The sequence below is a fragment of the Canis lupus genome, chromosome 7 (assembly GCF_003254725.2).
Source record: "Canis lupus dingo isolate Sandy chromosome 7, ASM325472v2, whole genome shotgun sequence".
NCBI classification, from domain to species: Eukaryota; Metazoa; Chordata; class Mammalia; order Carnivora; family Canidae; genus Canis; species Canis lupus.
In genome coordinates, this window is record NC_064249.1 from 2,474,253 (window position 1) to 2,490,181 (window position 15,929).

Sequence of the window (15,929 nt, forward strand, 5' to 3'; positions counted from 1 at the left end):
CACTCATGTCCACATAAGCCTGGTGGCCCGGGACGCCGTATTTGACGCATTCGGCCCCCTGCACCCGGCTGCCTCGTGCGTGCCACCCCGGCATCCCCGGAGTCTAGAACCCTGCCTGGCACGCCGGTGGCCCCGGAGTGTGTGTCGGCTGGCTGTGTGACTGCCCTGTGTCTCCCCACCGTGACGGCTCCTTTGTTCTGCTTGCTGGGCAGGGGAGCACCCGCCCGTGTTGTACTCTCCTCCGCTCCTCGGAGCAACGCTCCTGTCTCCAAGCTGTTGTTGGTGCGTAGCCAATCCCGCGGCCACGCGGCGAATTTTCCGATGGCCCAGGTTGCCTGGTTCGCACAAGTGCGGGAACTCAGCTCCAGCTTGTCACAGCCCGCTAGCACTTGGTGGAAGGATTGCCCTGAATGTCCATTGATGGAGTTCCTGACTTTGGTAATTAATTAATTAATTAATTAATTAATTAATTAAGATTTTATGTATTTATTCATGAGAGACACACACAGAAAGAGGCAGAGACACAGGCAGAGGGAAAAGCAGGCTCCCTGTGGGAATCCCGGTGCGGGACTCTATCCCGGGACCCCGGGGTCATGCCCTGAGCTGAAGGCAGGCGCTCAACCACTGAGCCACCCCGGGATCCCTGTTTTTGTTTTTGTTTTTCTTAAAGATTTTGATATCAAATGCAGCCTTGGCTAGCTGATCCTTCTTAAGTAAGATCAAATGTAGGAAACTCTTCTTCCATGGGCAGCTCAGCCCAAACCGAGGGATGCGGCATGCTTAAACTGCTGTCGCTATTTTTGATTTTGGAAGCTGCGTGGCTTAAGGGGAAGAGCACTGGACTTGGGGTTTGTGTCACTTACCTCTTTGGGCCTCCTTGCTTATAAGCCGGAATGGTAATGCACGCCCCCACCCAACTCAAAGCTTGGAAAAGTCAGAAGAGACAGCATGTCTTGGGGGCATTATCACTGGAGTACCAGTAAAAAAAGGACCAGCTGTAGGGTTTATGAGGTGAAAAACAGGGGTTGGTACAGAGCCAGAGTTACCAATGCTAACATACAGAGTTTCAAAAGACTATGTACAATAAAATTATAGATTTTTCAAATCTATCTATCTATCTATCTATCTATCTATCTATCTATCTACCTACCTACCTATCTAGACAGAGAGTGTATGCAAACAGGGGGAGGGGCAGAGGGAGAAGGTGAGAGAGAATCTCAAGTAGATTCTGGGCTGAGTGGTTGCACACAGAGCTCGACCCCACAATCTCGTGATCATGACCCAAGCCAAAATCAAGAATCAGATGCTTAGAGCAGCCCAGGTAGCTCAGCGGTTTAGCATCTGCCTTTGGCTCAGGGCCTGATCCTGGAGTCCCAGGGTTGAGTCCCAGGTCAGGCTCCCTGCATGGGGCCTGCTTCTCCCTCTGCCTGTGTCTCTGCCTCTCTCTGTCTCTCTCATGAATAAATAAATAAAATCTTAAAAAAAAAATCAGATGCTTAACCAACTGAGCTGCCCAGGTGCCCCCCCAAAATTATAGTTTTGTTATCTCTGGGTGATTGAGATTCTGGGTAATGTTGTCTTCTTGGTTTTGCCTCTGTGCATTTCCTAGTTTTGCCATTATGAACTTCTTTCCTCTATTTTTGGCTTGGTTGGGTTGTTTTAAAGAATCATTAAAGATGCCCAATAAAACGGTTGTAACTCAGACTTGGATATTGAGTTGATACTTGAGGGTTATAATCGCAAGTATCTGATGTCGCACAATCGCCTTATCTGAGCGACAGTGTAGCGACAGTAATATATGTTAACACGATGATTATCATTGAGTTTGTTAGAGGCTGCGCTTCCTGTCGCACTCTGATAGGTGGTTCAGTCACTTCACCAGCCTGTCTCCTGGTGTGGCTCGTGGTGGGACATTAAGCCTGTGGGAAATTTCAGTCCTGTGAGCTCTACACCTCTCTAGACTCGTAAGTTTGTACCAAGACAGATGATTATAATAAAATAAATTTGTGGGGCGCCCAGCTGGTTCAGTCAGAACAGCATGTAACTCTTGATCTGGGGGCTGTGAGTTCAAGCCCCACATTGGATACTTTTAAGTAATCTCTACTACTTAAAAATAAAATCTTTAGGGATGCTGGGTGGCTCAGTCAGTTAAGCATCTGCCTTTGGCTCGGGTCATGACCCCGGAGTCCTGGGATCGATCGAGTTCCATGTAGGGCTCTGTGCTCGCTGCTCATTGGGGAGTCTGCTTTTCCCCTCTCTCCCTCTGCTGCTCCCTCAGCTTGTGCTCTCTGGCTTGCTCTCTCTCTCTGTCAACCAAATCAATAAAACATATTTTTTTAAAGATATGTTTTTTAAAAGATTTTTTAAAGATTTTAAATCTTTTTAAAAGATTTTAAAAAAAGATTTTTTAAAAGATTTATTTATTTATTCATGAGAGACACACAGAGAGAGAAAGAGGCAGAAACACAGGCAGAAGGAGAAGCAGACCTCATCCCATGCAGGGAGCCCGATGTGGGACTCGATCCTGGGTCTCTAGGATCACGTCCCAGGCTGAAAGCAGGCACTAAACCGCTGAGCTACCCGGGCTGCCCTTAATAAAAAAATTAAAAAAAAATAAAATCTCTGAAAAATAAAATCTTTAAAAAAATTTAAAAATAAAACAATCTATAAATTCACCTTTGGCATTGATAAATACATTACGCAGAACTACAACAGATTCAGGAGGAAAACAACGTGACCTGTGACCTTTTGGTCTCCACACCTCTAGGGAATCCATCGTGCTCTTCTAAATTTGGCCTTCTCCGTTTATGCTTGTGATTTAAAAGATGTTTCACTTCAAAATTTTTGAAGAGTAACACATGGTCATGGTTGCTATTGCTTCTTTTAAACTGGTGGTTATGGGGATCCCTGGGGGGCTCAGCGGTTTAGTGTCTGCCTCTGGCCCAGGGCGTGACCCCGGGGTCCTGGGATCGAGTCCCACGTCGTGCTCCCTGTGTGGAGCCTGCTTCTCCCTCTGCCTGTGTCTCTGCCTCTCTCCCTGTGTCTTTCATGGATAAATAAATAAAATCTTAAAAAAATTTTTTTTAAATGTACAAGTCTCATATGCCTTACTTAGGAGTTCTCCACCAGCAGCAGTTCTGCCCTCGACAGGAGACACCGGGCGGTGTCTGTTGGTCACAACTCTGTGTGCGTGTGTGTGTGCGCCCGGAGCAGGAATGCTGCTCAGCATCCTATAACGCAGCCCACAACCAAGAATTAATTGTCTAGCCCAAAATGTCAACAATGCCGACGTTGAGAAACTTTGGTTTGAATGTATCCAGGGGAATATAAATATCAGGTGATTTTATACTTACTAGCCTCCACCTAAAAAACATGTAAACTCTTATGTAGCATTGTTCTTTTTTCCTTCTCAAAATTGCATTTCCATTCTCTTTGCTCCAAAGAATTTTATCCTAATGAAATACCGTTATTTTTGAGAGCCTTACCACTACCATACAATTTTCTGCTACAAGACTGGATATGGGAATTGAAAATTCTTTTCAAACATCCTATGACTATAGGGTTCTAAAGATTAACATTTTCCTTCCTGAATATTGAGGTAGCATTAGAAATTGATGGAACGCCAATAAATAAATCACATTTCATAGGTGAGTTTTAGAAATAGAAAACTTTCGGTTTAAATGCATCTCTTCAAGGGATGATTCGGGGAGGAAATTTCAGGGGCCTGATAAAGTTTTTGGTGACATGGAGGATCCCCCCTCCCCCAGGGGGCAGGGTGAGAGGCTAGGATGGGAGAGGGGTGGCCTTTGAAGTGAGATTGGAGAGTTGCAGGTGTGATTGGTGGTGGAAAATTATCATGGACATGATCTGCTCTCAGGCGGATGAATTTTAGGAAAGAAAACATATGGACACTGAGGATTTTGAAATAGGTTTCCTTAAAATGATCTATGCCCACACATCCTCTGGAAAGTCTTCCTACAAACACAGAGGCGTTTGTACATGGCTTAGATTTAACTCACTCTAGCTCTCCAAGCGACTTAGCAACTCTTTTAATGATTCGGACCATTTTTGCACACAGCTGATGCATGTTAAAGGAAGCTAAGCCGGTGTATATTATAGATACTTTATAAGTCAAGCAAGTACAATTTCTCACCGGGGGCACAATTATAGTGGAGGTGGTATGGCCCCGTGGCTGAGAGCGCCAGTTCTAGAATCAGACCCAATGTTCGTTACTCTTCTCCATCATCACCTGGAGGCAAATTTTTACCAGGTCTGGTGCCCAGCTTTCTCATCTGTAAAGTGGAATTAAAAATAGATTTCTCATCGGATTGTTGTGAGATTTAGGTGAGGTCACACTTCTAAGCACTTAATACAGTGCCCTATAGATAGGAAGCACTGGGTAAATAACAGGTTTTGTTGTCTTTAGATATTATGGCATTCGCCTCAAGGAATGAGCTCTACAAAGGCAATGGGATCATGAGTTCAGTCTTACTTCTTAGATCATGGAGCTTCTGTGCACAAGTTATTGTGCCCGACTGCCGGATCCTATGGACAGCAGGAGACCTTTGAGGTCCCGACTGATCATGGGTCCTGCAAGCCTGAGGCCCTGGAGCTGCAGCCAGTCTGCCCACAGCAGCAGTGTGACTCGCCTTCAGACTCACAACGACAAACATAAGCTCTCTAGGAACACCGACTGGAAGCGCTCGACCCCTGAATACCTGAAGTTACTCTTAATATTCTCAGGACACTGTCTGGGAGTTGTAGGATGTAGATGGACGCCGCCCAAAGTCCCCTACAGGGTCACGTCCCAGAAAACCTATGTATAAGGCATGACCCCAAGTAACAATACCCAAGTACCTTAATCCCTATATCGACAACTGTTCTATTGGGTTACATAGTTTTAATCCCAGAGGAGTTGTCTCTTGACATTAAACTGTCCAAACAGTATTTATAACTGTGGCTGCCCTGCAAGATCACTTAACCCTGCACAGCCGTTTAAAAATAGTTAATGACAGAACCGGCATGACTTGCCCCTTATGAATGATCACATAAGTTCGACCTGGACTGTCATGGTTTATGGAGGAAGGCAGTTTGTCCATAGCCGGCTTCAACCACAGCAGGTAATTTGAAATGAAATGAGACAGTTTCTACAAGCAGATTGATTTGGGAATCTTGCCTGTTCTTCCCTTTGACCCTTGACAAGTTGACACTACAAAGATTGTGACTTTAAAAAATGATTGGGTGCAAATACATTTAGGTCGATGATTTACTGCGTGCCGAAGCAAGGACAGTGCATTCCGGGTGTAGCTGTGAGGAAAGGTAATTGTCAACTTTAACAACTCATGTTTTATGTTTCTGTGTCTTATTAATTATCCTACCAGCAAATCTACTAATAACCCTTAATCAAGCGCTTTAGGCTCCTGGTGACAGACCAGGTGCCCAATTGCAAGATGAAGAGATACAGTGTTTATGATGAACTTATTAAAAGTACTGACCTGGTTTGTTATTTTGGTCTGAAAAGCACAGCTTGCACACAAGAATAAGAAATCGAGCTCTCTCTCATGGGTTTCACGTCCCTCTTTCCTTCTCTCTTGTCTTTTTCGTAAATGTGGTTCAGGATAATGCAGGAGGAAACGCTGTGATTAAAATGCTGAGGGGTGTCATTTTTGATCATCAGAGTTACCAGAAATATCAGAAAAGAAAAACCCCAGCTACGCATTACGAAATGCTTTTTCCGCCTGGTCCTTTGTAATCACCTTAGGTTTTCCCATCGAATAGCTTCTGAGAACTTAAACACATATTTTCCATATTATTTAATTATTTTAGATTTTTGTATTTTATTTTTCCCCCCATTTTTTATTTAAATTCTAGTTAGTTAACATACAGCATAATATTGGTCGCAGGAGTAGAACTTGGTGATTCAGCGCTTACATAGCCCTCCTTCATCCTCATCCTCCACGTAGCCCATCCCTCACCCCCTTCCATTTCCACATTATTTTAACTCTATTTTTCTGATGCAGTTTTTTTTTTTTCTCTCAGATGGGATGTTCTGTTGTGAATATATCACACACAGAACTGAAATACCAATTGTTTTTCCAAAACGGCAGTTAAAAACGACGGGCAGGAAGATTATTTTTAAAAGGTGGTTATTTCAGTTCACAATTACACACTATTTATGCCTACATTATTTTAAATGAACTTGGCAATGGAGCTATTGATTTATTAACGTTTGGATTTGTGTCGAGGCACCCACGCTTCTTAGCAATTTGCCATAGAACTTAGGCTCTTCCCTGCAGCTTTTGTGTTTCTCCCTATTCTAACCACTTTGTTTGAAATATAATTTTGAAGATGCTAGTAAAAAGTATAACAAATTCCCTATTGGTCTCTGTTTAAATTATTTACTACCCTTTTGAGCCATATCTTCATTGAACTATGTTAAAAGTATTTTGCCGGAATGTTTCTTTATGTTGTCCATCGGGTTTAATAGACGTGCCATTTAATAAGCTCTCCACCTGTAAGGATAGACTATTTGACCTCTGTGCCCTGCCACTGGTAGACATAGTATAAGATTGCTTTGTGAAATAAAGCTGTCGGTAACATCAACAAAATAAAAAATGATCGTATTCCAATACTCTCTGCTGAGTACTATGACAGCGCTGAAATATGGAATAAAATTGAAAGTAGATTAGTTTTGGGTCTTAAGTCATGTTTTGACAAGAAATAAGAGAGGAGAACATATCTTTGAACTTTTAGTTTTAAAGTTTTTTAATGAAAATATTTATCATTTTGTAAGGTTCCTTCTTTCTTTATCACATCTAGGCTGTATAGCCTTAAAACAATCCGTTCTCTTATTGTGAGGGATATAAATACTGTTCTATCTTTATATTAAATACCATAAAGGAGCCTCGCAGGGTGCGAGACGGCTCGGCACTTGTGAGTTAAGGAATGTCATGCTAATAAAAAAGCGTATTGAGGAGGTTGGAAAAACCAGTCATTAATAAGCTACATATTTTGAAGGTATGTAAAGCATGTAAATACTGTAGACAAGCCAGCTGCTTTTGCTGTATTTTTTATTCACCTTTTGGAATGGTTTGAATCTGAAGAGGAAGAATAAATATGTCAGGGTGCTGAAAGCCTTGCTGGAGATTGCTTTCCACCTAAAGGAATTTGAAAATTGAGGCGACCTGCTCGATTGTGAAATCCTGCCTTTCAGCTCCGCAGTTATGTATTAATTAGATGAAATCACAACTAACAGGCCGTGGTGCTGGTCCTCGGAGGGTGTGGGCCCGGTACAGCAGCCCTCCCCTCCCGGAGTTTGCAAACATCCTGTGTCGCCAGACCTGAGATTGTGAAGCTCTTAAAAGCACAGGCCTCGGGGCCTCCGTTGCGGACACGGGGCCGCAGAGAGCGCAGGTGAGCAGGGCTCCCTGTCCATCTCCGAATAAGCCTCCTTCTTTTCACGCTCGTGCCCCCTGGAGCCCCAGGTGCAAGGCCTCTGTGGTTGGACGGCCCTGCCTCCTCTCGTGCACTTGTGCATATAGACACCACTTATATAGGGGCGCTGCCAACTGCCCCCCAAGTGGGGGGCCTGCTAGACACTGCTTCGTTTCAAAAAGATCTCAATGAACTTTTGCTTCCCCTTGACAAATGTGATTTACGTGACAGCGCGGGCCTGCAGCTGGTCAGACTCTTCTGGGACTCGGTTTTTAGTCGTGGCAAGTCCTCTATCATCAGAAATTTTCAGAGTGAATTGAAAAAGTAAAGAGTATATGGGCTAAAAGTTCTGAAGAAGTTTTCACAAGGCTTCAAACCATCTCTCCTGAGATACTTTAAAGCTGCAACGAGGAAAAAAAAAATTAAGATTTTATTTATTTATCCATGAGAGACACAGAGAGAGGCAGAGACACAGGCGGATGGAGAAGCAGGCTCCATGCAGGGAGCCCAACATGGGACTCGATCCCAGGACCCCGGGGTCACGACCTGGGCCCAAGGCAGACGCTCGACCCCTGAGCCACCCAGGTGCTCCCCCACCCAAAATATTTTTAACTTAGATGAATATGAATGAATATGAATAAGTGTTTCTTAGTAGGTGTCTATGCCGCGTCTCATGGAGGTCCCGTAATGTCACCCTTACTTTGTACCACGACGTGGTTTTAACCTTGACTTGGCCAAATAATATCTTTAAACAGGACAGTGAAATACTGTGGTCATCACAGTGGTGTCATTTGTCACCATCGGCCCGAGCTCAATTCCGGAGAACGAATGTTGTTAAGTAATAGCTATACAGGCATCAGCAATCCCAACCACACGTCCACGTGTGTTTGACTCGTGGGTTTTCCGTCAGAGGTCAAGATCCAAGAGGCGCCCTGAACATCCTAGAAGGGGTTCGAGGGTGTGCCACAGGTGTCCAGAGGGCTGGCTAGCCACACCCCGGGAAACATGTCCTTGGCTGGAGGAGGTCACCAGAAAGAGCACAAGGCTCGGAGAGAAGGCGACTGTAGGTAACAACGATCAGAGGTGAGAAAGAAGAGGTGACGTAAGAGGAGAGGTAACAAAAATTAGAAGTGAGATCAATTTTAGTGATCTAGAGGATTAGGGGAGAAGGGAAGGATGGATAGAAAATCAGCAATAGAGACAGCACATGGTAGGAAAGGGATGTGGAAGTCATTCCACGGTGCGGAGCTACCTTTTGGAACAGGTGAGGGGACAGTTTCCACAGTGGCATTCTCTCTTAGGAAGAAGCCTGTCCTCGAGTGTCAGCCTGGGGTTCAGATAGTAACTCTGCCAGAGAACAGCTGTGCTACCTTTAGCAAAGATGTGAACCTTCTTAGCATTACGTTTTTCATCTGTCAGATAAAGAGAAGACTGACGTGCCTGCACTTGTGGGCAAATTAAGTGAAATAACCTACTTGCAGGTGCCTAGCATGGTGGCTGGCACACGGCAACTGCCCAGTTAGATGGGTGACCTCCTCTTCTGTCTTCTCAATTCTGAAATAAGGATGTCAACCTCTTGGGATGCCTGGGGGGCTCAGTGGTTGGGTGTCTGCCTTCGGTTCAGGGAGTGACCCCGGGGTCCAAGGATCGAGTCCTGCACCGGGCTCCCCACAGGGAGCCTGCTTCTCCCCTTGCCTGTGTCTCTGCCTCTGTGTGTGTGTGTCCCTCATGAATAAATAAATAACATCTTAAAGAAAAAAAAAAAAAAAAAGGATGTCAACCTCTTTTTCCCTTCACAGTTCATGAACCGGATGAGGTCCATCCCATTTTTGTGAATGGAAGTGTTCTAGAAGTTTATTCACCTTCAGTAAACCAAAAATCCTTGTTCCAATTTCAGTTACTCTTGTTATCTGGTTTAAGAAACCTGGACTAGACCGCAGTAGCCAAGCCATGGGAAGAGCCCAGAGGTCCATCAACGGATGAATAACGTAGAAATGGTGTCTGTATACACAATAGAATGTTCTTCAGCCAAAAAAGCAATCTTGTCACTTGCAACGACATGGATGGAACTAGAGGGTATTTTGCTAAGCGAAACAAGTCAGTCAGAGAAAGACAAAAACCATATGATCTCGCTCATATGTGGAATTTAAGAAACAAAACAGATGAACCTGGGGAAAGGAGGGAAAAAATAGATGAAATCAGAAAGGGAAACAAACCATAAGAGACCCTTAACCATAGGAAACAAACTGAGGGTCCCTGGAGGGGAGTGGAGTGGGGGGATATGGTAGCTGGGTGATGGGCATTAAGGAGGGTGCGTGATGTAGTGGGCACTGGGTGTTATGTGCAACTGATGAATCACTATACTCTACCTCTGAAACTAATAATACACTATATGTCAATGAATTGATTTTAAATTAAAAAAAAAAAAAGAAATCCAGACTAGAGTCTTAATGTCGTGACCTTTAGAAGTGATGTGTGTCCTGGTTTTGTAACATTATTAACCTTGTCATGACCTCCAAGGGCAGAAACGGCCAACAAGTTTAAAGTTCTAGTAAGGAAAGGCAAATGGCACTGATGGAAATAAAAGGAGAAATAAATTTTCAAAATGGTAGACAAGGATTTTGTTGGAAAAGAGTTTGTTGTTTATCTCAAGGTCAATAAGAAGAATTTAAATGTCTTCAGTGGGGAGACGGTGGCATGAATTGAGTTTCACATAATCCTCTTGCTGCAACATGGAAGATGAGTTTGAGGAAGGACCCAATGTGGATGTGGGGCCATCGCGGGGCCCCAGGTAAGATACGAGGCAGCTCTAACCAGGGTGTGACGGCGGATGTGGGGTGAAGTGAGCAGACTCTGCGGATACTTAGGAAGTGACATCCACAAAGCTTGGTAATGGATTAGAAAAGAGAAGAGGAATGACCCCCCCCACACACACCCTTGGTTTTGGTTTTTGGAGCTGCGTGATGGGGGGCGGGCATCCTCTGTGATAGGAACACTGGCGGAAGACAGTGGTGGTTTCATTCTGGGCAAACTGAGTTTGGAGTCTTTGTAGCATCATTTTTAGTGATGCAAACAATAAAGTCAAAATGTAAATATCTTTGGATGAAATTTTACAAGAAGGGAGGCCACCCATGTTCAACGTGGCAACAACTGTTCTCTTATTTTTTTAAATTTATATAGTCAGAGATATATAGAGAGAAGCAGAGACATAGGCTCCCCTCCCTGCGGGGAGCCCGTCGTGGGACTCGATCCCAGGACCCCGGGATCACGCCCTGAGCCGAAGGCAGATGCTCAACCGCTGAGCCCCCCAGGCGCCCCTGAAGCTGCGTTTAACATGAGCGCGCTCACTTTATTCCTTGTAGAGTGCCACTTTATGTTTATGAACAAATGCATTTAAAAACCATCTTTTGGAACAAAGCCTGTCACTCAAGAGAGGACTACTCTGCTATGAGTATAATTGCCTCTAAAGTGTCTACTTGTAGACGGACTTGTATAAGCCATCATTAATTCTCTGTATAATTAATGTATAAAATGCAGAGTTTCTATTAATGGAAAAGAAACTCAAGCATCACACGGATAATATCAATAGCATGCATTTGTAATCACATACTGTAGATAACTGTAAAAGCTACATTTTATTACATTAATAAGACGTAAAAACTCCTGAAGCAGCCCCGGAATGGGTAGCAGCAACCCTATTAGGGCTCATTGCTTCATCAGTTAGGAGTCTGTCAAATTGCTGTGAGCTGGTTAGTAACACTCGCAGCGCACCGGGCAACCTTTTCGCCCCCATAAAATAATGACCATTTATTTTTCAAGATGCAAAGAAAAAATTGCATGTTGGCGGAATGGCATGCTATATGAGTGACAACGCAAAGATAAAGACCAAACCCAGTGAGGGACGCCTGAGTGGCTCAGCGGTTGGGCGTCTGCCTTCGGCCTGGGGTGTGATCCTGGAGACCCGGGATCGAGTCCTGCATCGGGCTCCCCGCAGGAGCCTGCTTCTCCCTCTGCCTGTGTCTCTGCCTCTTTCTCTCTGTGTCTCTCATGAATAAATAAATAAAATCTAAAAAAAAAAAAAAAAAAAAAGATCAAACTCAGTGAGAACAAGGATTGGAATGGGAGAGCTTCTTGTTCCTCTCAGTGGACTGAGCCACCAGGTCGGTCGTTCTGGGTGTCTCCCCCTGCAGAGACCAGGGAACTCCTAGGGGCGTGCTAGCTGCACGGAGGGACGGTGTCCAGGGTCCAGGTGTTCCTGGGTTAATACCTCGGTCGCACCGACTGGTAAAAAAACCAGGGTGTTGGACCGACTGGCCCAATCGATATCTCTTTAGGTGTCTGCCAATCACTCCATTAGGGGGCAAGCCGGGTGGATTAGTTCAAGCAGCTTCTCAGATGCTCTGAGGACTGGGCCTGTCTCTCCTTCGTCGGTAGGAAATGGGGGGAATGGCTTCATTTCGAGAAGGGGTCGGGGAGGCCTCGGGGTCGGGGATCTGTCCAACTCAGAGGCAGCTCTCTCCCCCGTGCGACTCGTGCTGCAGAAATATTCATAGAAACACAGCGGGACATTTCTAGAAACTAAATGAATAACCAGACGACATGCACCAGATCACATCATCTGACCCAATACTCAGCTGGGGGAGGATTTACAGTATCAGCCCTGGAGGGGTCAAAGGCGCAATGTTTCTGCTGGCTAGAGCCGCCCCAATTCCCAGCGGGTCCTTCCCATTGATTAGCTTTGAAACGGAATCCAAACATTCTGGGGCTGCAGGGAAAAGTCTGTTTTATTTTTGTCTTTTCCACACTACCTACCCATTGTGAACTCAAAGCCAGTGGACGTCAGAACTTTTCGCCCGCATCTTGCGTTCTCACATCCTCTCAGAGCGCCCACCTTCTCCCAGTTTACAGGATCTTGGTCGTGGCACCAAAAGAACGAGGCTGCTCCGCTCGGCCTAGAAAGGGCCAGATGCGGGGACGGGCGTGTCCAGATCCACCCCGGATCCGGGGCGCCCAGAGCTGTCGCAGAGGGTTTCGCGTAGGTGCTGTGTCCAGGGCCGAGTGTCTCGGGACTTTGTCATGTTGTCCACAGGGCCTGGGAGTCCCCGGGAGTCCCCCTCTCTGCACGCAAGGAGACACCAACAGTCTTCAACCTGAAGACTGCGGGGAGCAGAGTTGTCCCTTCCTCTCTCTGTGATGTATTTCGTCATAAGGCCAAGAGGTGGCAGCAGGAGCGCCGGCCTGCAGCTGTCCCATTTTCCTGACCAGCTGGAACTTTCCAGGGTAAAATATGATGACGTCAAAGCCCCATCAGTAAGCTTGCTTTGGTTGGGTTAGAAGGTGGGGATGTGTCCCATCAAACCACCTGAAAATATTCCTGGAGGAGCAAGAGGACCGAGAGACAATGAGCAGGCCGGGAAGCCAAGGTCACGCACCGCTGGAAGACTTGTTAAAGTTCCCTCCCGGAAAGGCACACGGGGACCGTGAGTGACTCCAAAGCACATATTTTACATTGAATCTAATCTCCCGGCCTGTGCTCAGTACGTTATTTGGCTACACAGTGTCATTGTTCACACCTATACAAACTGCCTTAAGAAATTCCTGGGGCGCCTGGATGGCTCAGTCCGTGGAGCATGACACTCTTGGTCTTGGGGTCGTGAGTTCGAGCCCCCTGTTGGGTGTAGAGATTACTTTAAAAATAAATAAAAATTGGGGGAAAAAATAAATTACTTATCCTGAACAGGAAAATAGTTTCTTCGAACAGACGACACCAAAAGATCACTTTCAGTTCTTCTCCTCCTTGGGGGTGTTGAAAATAACAGCAAAAGGGGAAGTTGTCTGACACATGCAGATTCAGAAGATTTTTATTTTGATAATTAAGTATCACTTTCATTTTCTGTAAAAGTATGAGAAGCACGATCTTTGCTACAAATTCTTAACCAGATGCGCGCTGGATAATTTCTCTACTTTGAACATAGCTAGTCAGTTAAACTACCAGCATTTTAAGGAGCAGATCCTGGGTATTAATATGGCTGATTACAATGAAATTTCTCAGGATAGACCCATGTGTTTAATGGTATATGTTATGTGATCCTAGTAATTCTTAGTGATGAGATTAAGCTTGTGCTTCTATCTTAAACAAGTCAAGCATGAGACCTTAAAAAGCAATCATTTGGTGGACTTAGATGAAATCTATTTTGCCTATCATTTCTATTCCCTTGGAAAGTTTCCATAAAATCCATAATTATTAGGTAACAGAGAGCAGATACGCTTAGTTCCAGGCTGTTCTGTGTGAGAAAAGATGATAGAAAGGGCCCGGTGGCATTTGACAAATATCAACAGAAGTAATGCAAATTTTGTGGGTGGAATAGAATTTAAGAGCTATTTGCCAGACTGTTTGGGTTCATTTTTCACAGTCCAGTTTAAACTGTGAGGCTTCCTTGAAATAGAAAATAATCTCCTGGGGTAAAACAGGAACCAAGTGTTCATAGTATAAGCCCAGCTTCTCTCGGATAATAAGTAACTTTGAAAGGGCCATTAGTTGGTCAATTAATTAATCAATTGATTAGTGTTTATGGAGCATCTATTTTTTTTTGCCTAGTTTTCCCCTAAGTGTTACGAAGACTATGAGACAAATGTAATGCATAATTTCTTAGTTATATTCATGTTTTCTCTTGTGCCTTAGCATGTGAAAGTGGGGGAGGAAAGTGCTCCTCGGGACCTAGGGCTGGGTAGGGGTATATAAGGCACTTCCGTAAGTGTTTTAATGTAAATGCCTCCCTTCCACTTCCTGAAGAATATCGGATTGAGAAGGACTAGTATGCTCCCCACTTCCTATTAGCCCAGATGCTTGACACACCTGGCGTTCCTTTTATTTGTTAAAAAGACTTATTTATCTATTTGAGAGAGAGAGAGAGAGTTCACCAAGGGGAGAGGGTGGAGGGAGAGGGAGTCTTAAGCCGACTCAGCGCTGGGTGTGCAGCCCGCAGCTGGCTCCAGGGGCCCCTCTGTCTCAGGACCCTGAGATCTGGAACTGAGTGGAAACCAAGAGGCAGGTGCTTGGTCTACACCACTCAGGTGCTCCCGGAGTTCCTTTTATGAAATGTTTTCACCAAATACAAATTGGTCCAGATGAGCCACAGTTTGAGTGGCCCCTTAGGCTGCTGGTTTGACTGTCTTGTTCTCAAGGATGATGCTTGCTTGTGTGTTTTTGTCTGATAGCCCTACCGTAAGGGACAGGAAAGGCCCCAAAGGCTTGTCAACCACGCAGATCTTCAGGTAGCAGAGGTCTTCTTGGGATGCATGGTTATTTTGAGGGGGGCCAAAGTTGGGGCTCAAACAGTAGAACAGGTTTGGACTGGGTGGCCCTTTCTCCTGAGCATTGCAAGGAGTCTATATTATGGGAACTATTTTTAAATATTCCCAGTGCGTTGGGACTGATGGAGAGGCTGACTCGACAAATACGGAATCCACCACACTTTGGATTATAGTTCCCAAGGGATAAAAGGGATATTTCTGGAACCTTCTTCTGTGTAGTTTCAGGGTTCTCACACAGCCTCTAATCACCTACGTATTTAAGGCATGATTATTTTTTTTAACACAGTGGATTTATGAAATTCACAAATAGCAATTAAGGTCAGATTCCTCTGCAAAAAAGATTCTTATGTTGCAGCTTGACTTATCTCAGTGTTATCTGACCTATAATTATTCCATATATTAGATGGTCTCAATCAGTAATTCCCAAAGCGTAATCCTAGAAAGAAACCTTTCTGCAGCATATTAATAAGCCTTGTTTAGAAAAGGGTTCCACATGCAAATAAGTTTGAGAAATGCTGGGCTAAGCCGAGTTCAGCAGGTTTCTTGACCGCAAGACAATGTGATTTGTAAAGCTAGGATGGGGAGAACGCGTGGCATTCCCCAAACGCACTGGTCAACTTCATTTCCAGGGAGGGTCTTGCAGGACCCGTGTTCTAAGAACTGCACTTTGGAGAACCCTTATTTGTAGATCTGTTTCTGTTTGAAAATACTTTATCGGAGGAAAAGTGGACAAGCTTTTTTTTTTTTTTAATAGATTTTATTTATTTATTCATGAGAGACACAGAGAGGCAGAGACACAGGCAGAGGGAGAAGCAGGCTTTCTGTGGGGAGCCCGATGCAGTCTCAATCCGGGACCCCGGGGTCACGCCCTGAGCCCAAGGCAGACGCTCAACCACTGAGCCCCCCGAAGCCCCCTAGAAAATTGGACAAGTTTTATGAAGGAAAAGTAGACATAGGAAAGGCAAAAGACTGCAAAGGGGTTTACTCTGAAGTTTGTTTTTTGAGAAATAAGCTAAGACCAAAAAGGCAACAGGCAGGTCTGTGGTAATGAATGAACACATTATAAGAAAATACATTTTACAATAATTTTTAAAAAGTGCGTTGAGGATTACAAATTGGGGCAGCTACAGTAATGCCATTCTCGGGCACAATTTAGTGTAAGGATCTCATTAAGATTCATG